The sequence below is a fragment of the Pleurodeles waltl genome, chromosome 6 (genome assembly GCF_031143425.1).
Source record: "Pleurodeles waltl isolate 20211129_DDA chromosome 6, aPleWal1.hap1.20221129, whole genome shotgun sequence".
Lineage (NCBI taxonomy): Eukaryota > Metazoa > Chordata > Amphibia > Caudata > Salamandridae > Pleurodeles > Pleurodeles waltl.
Window position 1 is genome coordinate 1,588,872,953 of NC_090445.1, and position 12,404 is coordinate 1,588,885,356.

General features: G+C 42.8%; 1 protein-coding gene across 3 annotated transcripts in view; it reads left to right on the forward strand.

Annotated features, from left to right (window-relative positions):
• Positions 1-11,877: 11,877 nt before the first annotated feature.
• LOC138301182 (ectonucleoside triphosphate diphosphohydrolase 8-like) overlaps positions 11,878-12,404 on the forward strand; it is a 451,411-nt gene continuing 450,884 nt past the window's right edge. For all 3 annotated transcript variants that reach the window (XM_069241394.1, XM_069241399.1, XM_069241395.1), the window contains exon 1: positions 11,878-11,954. The gene's annotated coding sequence lies outside the window, so the exon portion shown is untranslated. The remainder of the gene's footprint in view (positions 11,955-12,404) is intronic.

Consider the following 12,404-nt stretch of genomic DNA (forward strand, 5'->3'; position numbering starts at 1 on the left):
CGACACCATCGCCCTACTGAACCATTTGGGAAGGAATGGACACAAGGTGTCTCCTTCAAAATTGCAGTTCTGTCAGAAGAAAGTGAAATATTTGGGTCACCAAATAGAGAAAGGGTCACGGAGAATATTGAAGGAAAGAATAACAAGTGTACTTCAAATGAGTCCACCAAGGACGAGGAGGGAGGTGAGGAAGTTTTTGGGGATGGTGAGCTACTGTCGCCAGTGGATTCCCAACTTCTCAACTCTAGCAAAGCCTTTACTGAAACTGACCCAGAAGGATGCATTGGATGAAATTGAGCTGAAAGGAGATGAGATGGATGCTTTTATTGAATTGAAAGAATGCATGTGCAGGGCTCCAGCTTTAGGTATGCCTGATTACACAAAGCCTTTCACATTGTTTTGTCATGAACGCGATGCATGTTCTTTGTCTGTCTTGACCCAAGCCCATGGTGGCATAAACAGACCAGTAGCGTATTTTTCAGCTACTTTGGATCCGGTCGCAGCAGCACTGCCTGGGTGTTTGCGCGCCGTAGCAGCAGTTGGTATCAGCCTCACTCAGAGTGAAGGAATAGTGATGGGACACCCATTAACAGTCATGGTCCCTCACTCAGTTGAGATACTTTTGACCCGCTCCAGAACACAACACATGACTGGAGCAAGACTCACAAGGTATGAAACAATAATTCTGGGCTCACCGAATGTGCAGCTGAAAAGGTGCACTATGTTGAATCCAGCAACCTTGCTTCCCGGTGAAAATGCTGAAATTGAGAACGCTGAAGACGTCGAGCATGACTGCCTTCAGGTGACTGAATTTTGCACAAAACCCCGACCTGACATTAAGGATACTAAGCTTGATGAAAATGACCAAATTATTTTTGTTGATGGGTCATGTTTAAGAGATGCATTGGGAGTATTGAAAGCAGGATATGCTGTATGTACTGTAACAGGTGTCTTGGAAGCGTCCTGGCTTCAAGGAGTCTATTCTGCACAAGTAGCAGAGCTTGTAGCCCTTACAAGAGCATGCCAACTGTCTGCATTGATGAAGGTTACCATTTACACTGATAGTCAGTACGGGTTTGGAATTGTGCACGACTTTGGGCAACTATGGTCACAGAGAGGTTTCCTGACTTCTTCAGGGTCCCCAGTGAAAAACGGGGAGAGAATAAGGGAATTGTTACACGCCATTCAAATGCCAGCCGAAATTGCAGTGGTAAAGTGTAGTGCTCATACAAAAGGACAGGACTATGTTTCCTTGGGAAATGCGTATGCGGATCAAGTCGCAAGATTTTGTGCCTTGAACTGTATATTGCTCAGGGATGAATGGAATTCGATAAGCGAGCCAGAGCTCGAACCAGCTGAAGCATTTGCCTTGAAGGTCGTGGATACAATGGATGAACTAAAAGCATTACAGAATAGCGTCAGAGAAGATGAAAAAGCCTCCTGGATTAAATCACAATGTACACAGAGACCAGATGAGTTATGGGTTTCAAATGAGGGAAAATATGTTTTACCAAATTGTCTCTTATCGCAGTTAGCGCGGTTCTATCATGGGCAGGCACACCTAGGGAGAGATGCCATGATAAGATTGTTCAAAACTGATTGGTTTAACCCCAGATTTCGTCAAGCTGCAGAAGCAGTTTGCCATCGTTGTGTCATTTGTCAGCAGATGAACCCAGGGAAGGGAACAGTTGTGAACGCGAGCCACATTGGCAGGGCGAGTGGCCCGTTCAGCAGAATGCAGATGGACTTTATTGAGATGCCTGTGCATGGAGGTCTGAAGTATGTGTTGGTGATTGTGTGCATTTTTAGTCATTGGATTGAAGCATACCCCACACGTAGAAATGACAGCCTTACAGTTGCAAAACTATTGTTGAGGGGGTTGATACCACGTTTCGGATTCCCGATCTCTTTAGAATCAGATAGGGGAAGTCACTTCAATAACGAGGTGATAAAGTTACTTTGCGCAGCACTGAACATTGAGCAAAAACTGCATTGTAGCTATCGCCCTGAAGCATCAGGACTGGTGGAGCAAATGAATGGTACACTGAAATCAAGAATGGCGAAAATATGTGCATCGACAAATTTGAAATGGCCTAACGCATTGCCTTTGGTGTTAATGTCAATGAGAAACACCCCTGACAGAAAGACTGGATTGTCCCCACACGAAATACTCATGGGCAGGGCCATGAGACTTCCTGCAGTTCCCGCAAACGCGCTTTTGAATATTACAGATGATATGGTGTTAGACTACTGCAAAGGTCTGGCTGACGTGGTTCGCTCTTTCTCTCACCAGGTGGAAGCAACCACCTTGCCACCGATCCAAGGTCCAGGACACACACTGAAAGCAGGTGACTGGGTCGTGGTAAAGAAGCAGGTGAGGAAGTCGTGTCTGGAACCCCGTTGGAAAGGCCCTTTCCAAGTGATCCTGACAACCACTACCGCTGTGAAGTGTGCGGGGGTTCCCAACTGGATTCACGCCAGTCACACAAAGAAAGTGTTGTGTCCCACCGATGAGGAAGTTGAAGCGCTGAAACTGCCAGTACCTGATAACAAAGTGCCGAACGCTGAGACAGAGCAAAACAGAACTAGAAGCGAACAGGCAGAAGTAGAGGAGAGAGAAATATTCTCTGAGGACGAAGCAACAGACTCACTTGGGGAAGACCAAGGAGAAACCTCAGACAGCGACGAAGCAGCTGAGGGTGACAAAGAGCCTGAAGCAGCTGAGGGTGACAAAGAGCCTGAAGCAGCTGAAGGTAACAAAGAGCCTGAAGCAGCTGAAAGTGACACAGAGCCTGAAGAAAGCAACGGTGGCAAAGGGCTCGAAAGAAGTGAAGAAGAAGGAGAGCCTGATCAGAGGAGGGCTTTCCCAGAAGCAGACGGTACAGAAAAAGAAAAGCAAAACCTGATTGACTCCCCAGAAGGAGGGGACAAGGCAGAACAGAACGAAACTGTTCAAACTTCTTCAGAAGAGATCGCAGGTCCCTCAAGTGGACACAGTGCAAAGAAAAGACCAAGTATATCACCAGTAAAAGTGAGAACTAGAGAAAAGTTGAACGACAGTGAAGGGCCAAGAGTGAAAGAGAAAAGAAAGGAAGTGTCTGTCGTGACACCGACATCAAGTGAAGGAAAAGACTTGGCCAAAGAGGAAAGTACTAGTGAGGCAGAGTCAAAGAGAGAGATGCAAAATTGAAAAGGAAAAGGATACCGAACAGGAGATATTCCGGTCCAGAATGGACATATGTAGTCCATGACGATTGGACTGACGAATTTGTATCTCTCAGCCTCGAGAACGAAGAAGAAGAGATACCAATAGAAAAGAAAAGTTTTATGGACACTGTTGATTGAAAGGCTGGTAAATGACATTGCTTGCTATAATCTAACGTGATACAACCAGCTGAGACATTGCTAAACCGGATGAGACATTTGCTAACTTGATAAGACTTTGAAAACTTGATTGACTCTTAAACACGATTTGAGACAACGTTGCCAACTGAGAAAAAAAAAAAAAAAAAGAGAGTGAGTTATTGAACTTTGAAAAAAAAAAAAAAAAGGGAGTTATTGCCGAATTGAGACTGAGTTATTGCCGAATTGAGACTGAGTTATTGCCGAATTGAGACAAATGCTGCTAACCGATAAATGACTTGGCTCCTGAAGAGAACTGTGTGAACATTGCGCTCGTTCAGCTTTGTAACTGAATTGCTAAATCGTTTCTTTTATAGGTGCTTCTAGCTCTCTGATTCTATACAGATCATGACACAAAACAGTAGAATGAAATATTGTAAATATGCGTGTATAGGCTTGGTAATTGCATGTGTACTAATAATAATGGCAATAGTGCTTGGAATGCATGGTAAGGGTGAGAATGAGAAAATTGATGCTTCTACTTTTGCTCCTGTTACTCTCACTGAACTAACCGCACTGAAAAGACTAGAATTAGATGAGAGACACTTGCATGATAAAAAGGAGCTTTCGTATAATGTTTTCTATTGCTTGCTAACAGAATATGTTGAGACTATGGATGCGAAAGATTGTTATGTGTGTACACAGATACCGACATCGGTAACGGAAGGGGTGACTTATCATCACATGCCTCTTACATATGGGATTACATGTAGTATAGTAACTTCTCGATTTTATGGTCAAACCAACATACAGTATTTTTACTCAAATTATGATGTTACTTTTGCATATGTTCCTATAATCACACAACTAAGCCAGATTGCTAAAGATTGGGATGCTAAAATAATGAGGGAATTTTTCGAGCCAATGCAACCTTTTGAAACAGCTCACGCTCATAGGGAGAATCTTACCTGCTCCCTCTCTGCAGTAGAAATAAGCTTTTTAGATCGCACAGATGATAGAAGGGCACAAATGAATGCGAAATTAGAAAAGGAGCTACATAAGAGGACTTCAGTAGATAATTATGCTTTTGCTGCAATAAAGACACAAGGGAGAATAGCTTTAGATGCTTGGCATGTAGGGAAATTTTGTATATATCGAGGTGAATCTTATTATGATAACATTTTTGTAGGAGCGAGTGAATGTAAACATACATTTATCTTTAAAGCCAAATGGACATTCATGCTGAACGGACTTGATCCTGTCATACCAGGTGTATATTACATTTGTGGGCATAATGCCTATTATCGTCTTCCAAAGGGATGGTGGGGGAGATGTTATTTGGGTATAGTGTTCCCAAGGGTTTATCAACTGGATGACCTATCGATGATTCCAAAGACATCTGGATCCCATCGTATCCAGAAAAGAGAGACCGCAGCTGCTGTGGTAGGAGATATATTTGGAGCCATGATTCCTTCATTGGGAGTTGTGTTGAATTCCATCAAAATAAGAAAGTTGTCTACTATAGTGGATAACATGTTGACAAAGTTTTCAGGTGCTATAATCCTGATGGATGCTGAACTTGCAGCGGAAAGAGCTATGACTCTTCAAAATAGGCTTGCCCTAGACATTCTTTTAGCAAAGGATGGCGGCGTTTGCAAAATGCTTGGTGCACGACACTGTTGCACGTATATACCAGACAACAGTGCAAAGATTAAAACAATGCTTGCTAATCTAACAAAAGAGAGTGCAGATTTGAAGGAATTGAAAGAACCAGGAGTTTGGGAGAAGGTTGGAAAGGGAATTGCTTCAGTGGGAAATTGGCTTGGTGGCATTTGGAATGGAATAATATTAAAAATAATACAGGGAATTCTAATAGTTCTAATTTGCATCTTTGGAATTTGGGGAATAAAAAGGGGAATATTAATGATTATGGCAAGAATTAAAAGAAGGAAGGAAGAGAAAATGATGAAAAGAATGGCAGAAGAGTACAAAGCAAGGACAAGGGGAACTAAAAGGCAAAGAGAACTGACAGAATTTTAATGGAATAAAATTTGTGGAAATGGTTTTGTGTGATGACAAGTAGTCATCAGAGGAGGGATTGATGACGCTGAAATTAAGGTTTTACATTTATTAGAGCATAAACGTAGTGCTGCAATAATCAAGTGTGACTTTAATCGAACTAAATAAGATTGTACGGGGACAAATGTGCCCTCAGAGTAGTTTGCCAACATTTATAAGCGTGCTTTATATAACGTGATGAATTAGAATTGCACTAATCCGACATAATCGTAAACGTGTGCTATGATTTGCTTGTTTGAAATGTTTTAGCTTAGCATAACTTTAGTGGAGGCTTTGGCCTAGTTGCCTTGTCTCACGGTTTAGATGCTCGTATTTTTCCAATGTGCTAATAAACGTGTATTCTTGCTTGAAGCTGTAATTTTCCAGTGAGATCGTTCACATGCTTATCTTTAAAGTTTCGTGCCAGCCTGGCATCTTCTTCTTTGCTCCAAGGTCAATCTGCAGGTGCGGACAATGGAAGCTCTGAAAGTGAGTTAATTGGTAAAATATGTTGCAACTTACGTTCCCGACTCCAAGGATAATGTATGCCTAGGTAGAAGCTTGAGAACTGTTGTTTTTGATTGGACAATTTGAAGCCAACCTATGAAACCTCCAATGGAAGACCCTACTGGATTTGAACTGTTGTCTATTTAAACCTGGTGCACAAGAAGAAATCAGACATTATCCGCCATTAGCCATTACCTATTGCACCCATTGAGACATTGCAGACATTATGGCCCATCTTGCTGCAACGCCATTTTGAAAGAAACTTTGATGCTTTCTCTAATCGAGAGAAAGAGACTTTAAGTAATTCTCGCCCTAGAGACTTTAACTTTGATTTGTCCCTTTGCATGAAGTAGTAGTTTTATCTTGCCGCTGTGAGGCAATTGCCCCGTCCACCCTGCCCCTTTGCCACGTCCTGTGCTGATCGAAAACCGGTACCTGTGAGACGAAGACTTCCTTGAATGCTGATTGAATTTGGTAAATATGAAAGGAAAATGTATAATTGCATTGTGTTTTCTTTTTAGGTAACCAACTGCTGATTTTTGATAAGAGCCCTAGTTAGGAGTTTTCCAAATTAATGTTGCTAAATTGTTTTTGCATGAAGTCCCACATGCTAATGCTAATCTGAGGTTAGATGAGGATTCATTTGATGCACGATGCAATTTAAGACCTTGTTATGCTGACCAATGTATGCAATTAGCTCATTACAGATTATAGTTTTAGTGGTTTGTGTTGCTATTATCGAATGCATTGTTATTCAAATGCTGCATAGATTGCATCTTTTTCGCCGTTATGGACAGCTATTAATGTTCATTTACATATATCATTTGGTGTTGAGACACATTTATATCGTGCTAGCTTTGTTAATATAGGGAAATAAATTCATTAACTTTGCATAAACTGGTGTGGTTATTCATGACCGAAAGGTCATGGTTTCGCCGAAATGTATTCTGGATTAATTGTGAAGTGTTATGTTGATCAGGGCATTGCTTATGTTCGTTATTGATTATCGATTGTTGATTTTGATTGGTTACTCCTGGGTAAAGAGAGTCCCACTTGGTCAAAAGATTCATCGACCCAAGAGCGTCCAAATACAGGTAAATTATTAGGCTGGAACGCTCTATCACCGGTGCCCAAAGCTCCGCTCAGAAGCCTGCGGCCTGTGCAACTAACTTTTGCACGGCCAATACCAAGGCTGGTAGTCTTGAATCCACATCATGCCTCTTTAATCCACCAACAGACACTACCTGGCCCATTATCTCATTCTTGCAGGTTTCTGTTTTCTCCAATTATGATGTTATTTCCGCTTTGTTTTACCCTCTTTTACTCTTGGTAGATGCCTAATGTGAAAAAAAAGCGCTGCTCCCCAAAAATGAGTGCAGGTGGTTCCCACCGCCAAGCACCTGCTCAGTTAAGCACTGATGTTACCAAATCATGATCACAGCAAAGCATCAGAGTATTCTCTCGTTCAGACCCATTACCTTCAGGCCACACCATGCCACTTGCCGACAACAACCTTGTGAAGTAAGGCAGAGGATGAGGAGGCTGCTTAAGACGGCAATGTTTACTAGTGCGTGAGATGCGTGCGGTAAACCCTCAGTCTCCTGTATCCCAGCTGCAAGGGATGCAGGCTCCTGCGTTACATGTCTGACTTGACCACAAACTAATTTTGCCTTCCATATGAAAGAACTCACCGGAGCTTAATTTGAGCAGGTGGTTGCAGATGTGGCCTGTTGACACTTATTTTTGGGACTGGCACTTGTTTTTTCTCATGAGACTTTGACCCAGAGCAAGAGAGAAAAATCACACAAAAGGCAGGGAGAAGGTTGAAGAGATGGAAAAACAGTGACAAAGAAAGAATACAGGGATGAAAAAGAACCTCAAACATTGAGATAAAGGGACAAGGTGTGGTGGTAGATGAAAGAGGCATGATGTGGGTGGGACATAGCCTTGGTATTGGCATGCCCAACTTCAATAGCATCAACCGCATGCTTCTGATCACAAAGCTGGGCCCGGCACTTATTCCTTTACAAATTAAGCACTGGAAATGACGGCCTTCTTCTATGATACTTGCAGGTTGGGCAAACGGAAACACCTTCCCCACTACATTTAATTATGAAAGGAATACACAACCCTTAGAAATCTCCAGACTTCTCTAATCTAACTCCATAGTCCTATCTAAAGGGTGAAACTGCCTGCCCTGGGCTACCTTCAAAATGCTGGAGGCAAGTGTATAACTGTTAATTCACAATGGCTACCCACATTCTGCATATCTCAGATTCACACATAATACACGCCAGGTCACACTGAAAACATCCTATTCCCTTCTGACAGAAGAGAACACAGACATGCATGTAGGCACACACCACATGCATGCGCACACTCATACACACAATCATTGGTTACAGACTAAGGTGTCTTATTGTCAACTGACGAAACACTGAACTGATTGTTTCATATCAATTATCCTACTAATCATTACTTTAAATCTTCTCCTAAAATAAAATTTCCCATCATACCCCAAAGCTTAGACAATAGTGACCCATGTGCGGTACTGTCCTTGCTATGTTAATATTTTCTATCTTAATGCCACCCACATCAATACGATTTATGTGTGTAGACAGGGACGGACTGGCCTGTAGGGCGAACTGGCAGTGCCCGCAGGGCTGGACCGACATGTCAGTGCGTGGGTAGGTTTCTTGGTCTGGTGGGGCGGTTTTTACTGCAGATTTCTTTGACATTACCACAAACATAGCCTGTAGCAAGCACACATGCATGCAATCTCCCATACCTTGCAAAGCACGTATACAGTGTGTCACAATTGTCCCCACTTGCAGAATGTGGGTCATTTTTTTGCTAATGGCAATCACTTTTATTCTGGTACCCAGGCCGATTTTGTGTCCCAGTCCGACTCACTATGCGTGGATTTATGTGCGCTATTTACATAGCACTGATCTAGCTATAAAGCAACTGAGCACACACCAGGATTTATTTATAAATAAAGGCTCTCTGCCCAGACTCATCAGGTGCTTTTTGTTCTCACCAAACAGGCCCATTTCTTCCACACACACCACAGAATCACTGCTTTGGGGTATACGCACTTGTTTTCAAAATGGAGGCGCTGTGCATACCTTTCACGTATTGTGCTGCAGACACAGGGGAATTTTGAATAGACATCACAGAAGTTGTACAAACACGCACTTTGCAGAAGTATTATTGAATGTCACTAAAGGAAACAGCCTGCTCTTTCACTTCCTAGGTCAGTCATAGAGGATAGCGCTGAGGTGAGACTCCCTTTACAGTATGAGCTCTCCTTCAGTGTGCATGCTCCCACCTCTCCAAAAGCCTTCAGTCCCAGGAGCCCTCCAATCCTAGGAGCCTTCCCATAGACAGCCTCCAGTCCCAGGAGCCTTCTAATAGACAACCTCTACTCCTAGGAGCCTTCTTACTGGTGCCATTTAGCAGTGGTTCTTAGCCTTCTGACTTTTGAGTACCCCTCCTAAATCACTACTGGAAGCCAGGGACCCCCCTAAATCCTTTTTCTCCACACACTATTTTGAAATTCACCATTTGCATGTTTCACACACCGCTCCCTTCTGCTGCATCCTCTATTCACTCTCGCCTTTTTAACATACTTCCTGGAATCTCACTCACTTCACCCTTCCCAACACACAAAAGAACATAACACACCCATTCAATTGTAAACACTTTGGTGTTTTCAATATTTCAACAGTTTTGTACTACTTTCACACACTTTCACATGTAACCACAACTACAGTTGCCACATGCCACTATTGCTCTGTGCACTCTGCAGAGATGCGAAGGGTTTGGTGTTCAAGCAGTCTGAAGACCCTAATGAACCAGTGAGAAACTTGCACTGCCTTTCTCCTCATCTCCAAACCTCTCAATTATGTCTTGTCAGAAACACCAACCCACAACTTCAACTCACAGAGATACCTATGAGCCAACAATCAGGGCCGGCTTTAGGACTGGTGGCACCCTGTGCAACAGTTTATAGTGGTGCCCCCAGCCCCATGACCTCCTCCTCGGTTTCACTCACTACTACTGGCAAATGTGCCCCTCATCTCTCCATCGCTCCCCTTTTACATACATTCATGTGTTTTAAAGCACTTGTAAAGACTGGTTTTACTAATCCGCTCAGCTAGCCACATAAAATATAGGGGCGTATTTAAGAGACCCTAGCGCCATAGTAACGCCACATTAGTGTAATTTTTGTACCCTAATGTGGCGTTATAAGGCCAAAAGCGGTGTGCCATATTTACAAAGTGGTGCAATGCATGCATTGCACCACTTTGTATTCCTTTGCGCTACATTATGCCTGTGCCAGGCATAATGTATGCAAAAGGTGGCATTCCCCCATTAAGGGGAGGGGAGCAAAAAAAATGGCGCAAAGAAATGTGACAGATTTCTTTGCATTATTTTGTTCTGATAAAGGAGGCATCTGTTTATAATGGGCCTCTGGGAGCTTTGCAGGATTAGCATCACATTTTTTTACGCTAATCCTGCAAAGCGCCGGACTAGCATCAGAAATTCTGACATTAGTCCCCTAACTACCGCCATGTTGCGCTGTTTTTTAAATACAGCGCACACATGGTTGCATTAGGGGAACGTTAAGGGGTTCAAGAAAAGAGGCGCAGCACTGTGCGCTGTGCCACCTTTTCCAAATATGCCCCATAGGGGCATATTTAAGAGCCCTTAGAGACATTCTAATGCCACATTAGTGTAATTTGTTTTAAGCTAATGTGGCGTTAGGAGGCCAAAAACGCTGCACCATATTTAAAAAGTGGCACAATGCATGCATTGCACCACTTTGTAACCCTTTGCGCTACATAATGCCTGACAGATTTCTTTGCATCATTTTTTTCTAGCACTTTTAATGCCTGCTCAGAGCAGGCATTAAAAGGAAGCTTCCATTGGTTATAAAGGGCCTCTGGATGCTTTGGAGGTTTAGCTTCAACATTTTTTATGCTAATCCTGCAAAGCACCGGACTAGCATATACATTTCTGAAGCTAGTCCTCTAACTACAGCCATGGTGCGCCATGTTTTAAATATGATGCACACATGGTGGTGTTGGGGGGCGCTAAGGGGTGCAAGAAAAGTGGCGGAGCACTGTGTGCAGCACCACTTTTTTCAAATATGCCCCATAGGGCAGTGCTTAATTGGTAAATAAAAAGGTGTTGGTGCCCAAAGCCCCCTCTTAACGACGCCGCTGCTGCAATTAAATGTGTGAACACATAATACAGAGGCAGAGTAATCCTGAAGCCATCTCGGGCCTCTTCAATCCACTTGCAGGCACTCCCTCCCCCTTCAGCTCACTCTTGCGGATTTCTGCTTTTTCCCCATTGTGACACTTTTTTGGTTTTCTCTTCCTCCGTCTTTCCTATGTGTGTCTTTTTCTCCCAGTAAATGCTTGAGGCTGAAAAATAAGCGCAGGCCCTCAAACACCGCCACTTTTCTTAAATGTGCCCCATAGTTCTGTTTTTTGCAGCAGGCATATTAACTCTCTATTCTATTTGAGTCAAAGCTGCCACCAGGCAAAACTCCGATCTCTCTCCTTAGCAGGAACATTAATCACAAGAGGAATCTTGACATTTTAATTGTTTCATGAAGGCTAAACGCACAAGGAACTTTCCAGCAAGTGCTTTGAAATTGCAAGTTTCGTAAGCAATTGCTAAACACAGCGCCCCCCCTGAGGTTAGCGCACGGTGCGGTTGCACCGCTTGCACCGCCCAAAAGCCGGCCCTGCCACCAATGCCCAGCTTGCGCCATACAAGATTAATATGCAGTATATAAAAAAACTACATGAAAAGAACTTGCTTGGGGAAAAAACTCTTGGGCAAGTAAATAAAGTAAACCACGTGAAATGTAAACATGAGCTTTCTCACTGACATGGATTACCATACGTTGATTAAATATTACTGCTCATGTTTGGCTTCCATCTCCCCTGACAGGTTGAACTAATGCTAGACACTCTAGCCCTGGACTCCCTGAGAATGTGTTGAGGACCCCTGCGGTCTGCATTCCAAAGGTAAAGAAAACACTGTTTTATAGTTTTTAAGATTTGTGTATTACATGTATAGCAGACGCTTTATGAGTATTTGTCCACCGTCAGATGCTATCTTCCTAGTAGTGTCTTTAATAACCATTATGTGCTTAAAAAGTTAGTTTTGTTTGATGAAAGACTAGCCCCTTAAAATAAAAATGCTATTTTCAAACCAAATATAGGATAATAGCATTACAGCACTTGGAAGGTGTGGGTTTACTATGTTTCCAGCTGTCATGAAACTGGGCATTCTGAAAAGAAAACTGAAAGCCACATGTACTGGACATTGCTTTAGGGAAGGTGTAATTCTGAAATATCATAGTCGGAATATTACATGTACACACATGCACGCACAATGTCAGTGAAAAACAAAGGTCAAAGTGATGTTACAGTTAGGTGCAAATGTCAGGCACTGCATAACATTATAAACCAAAA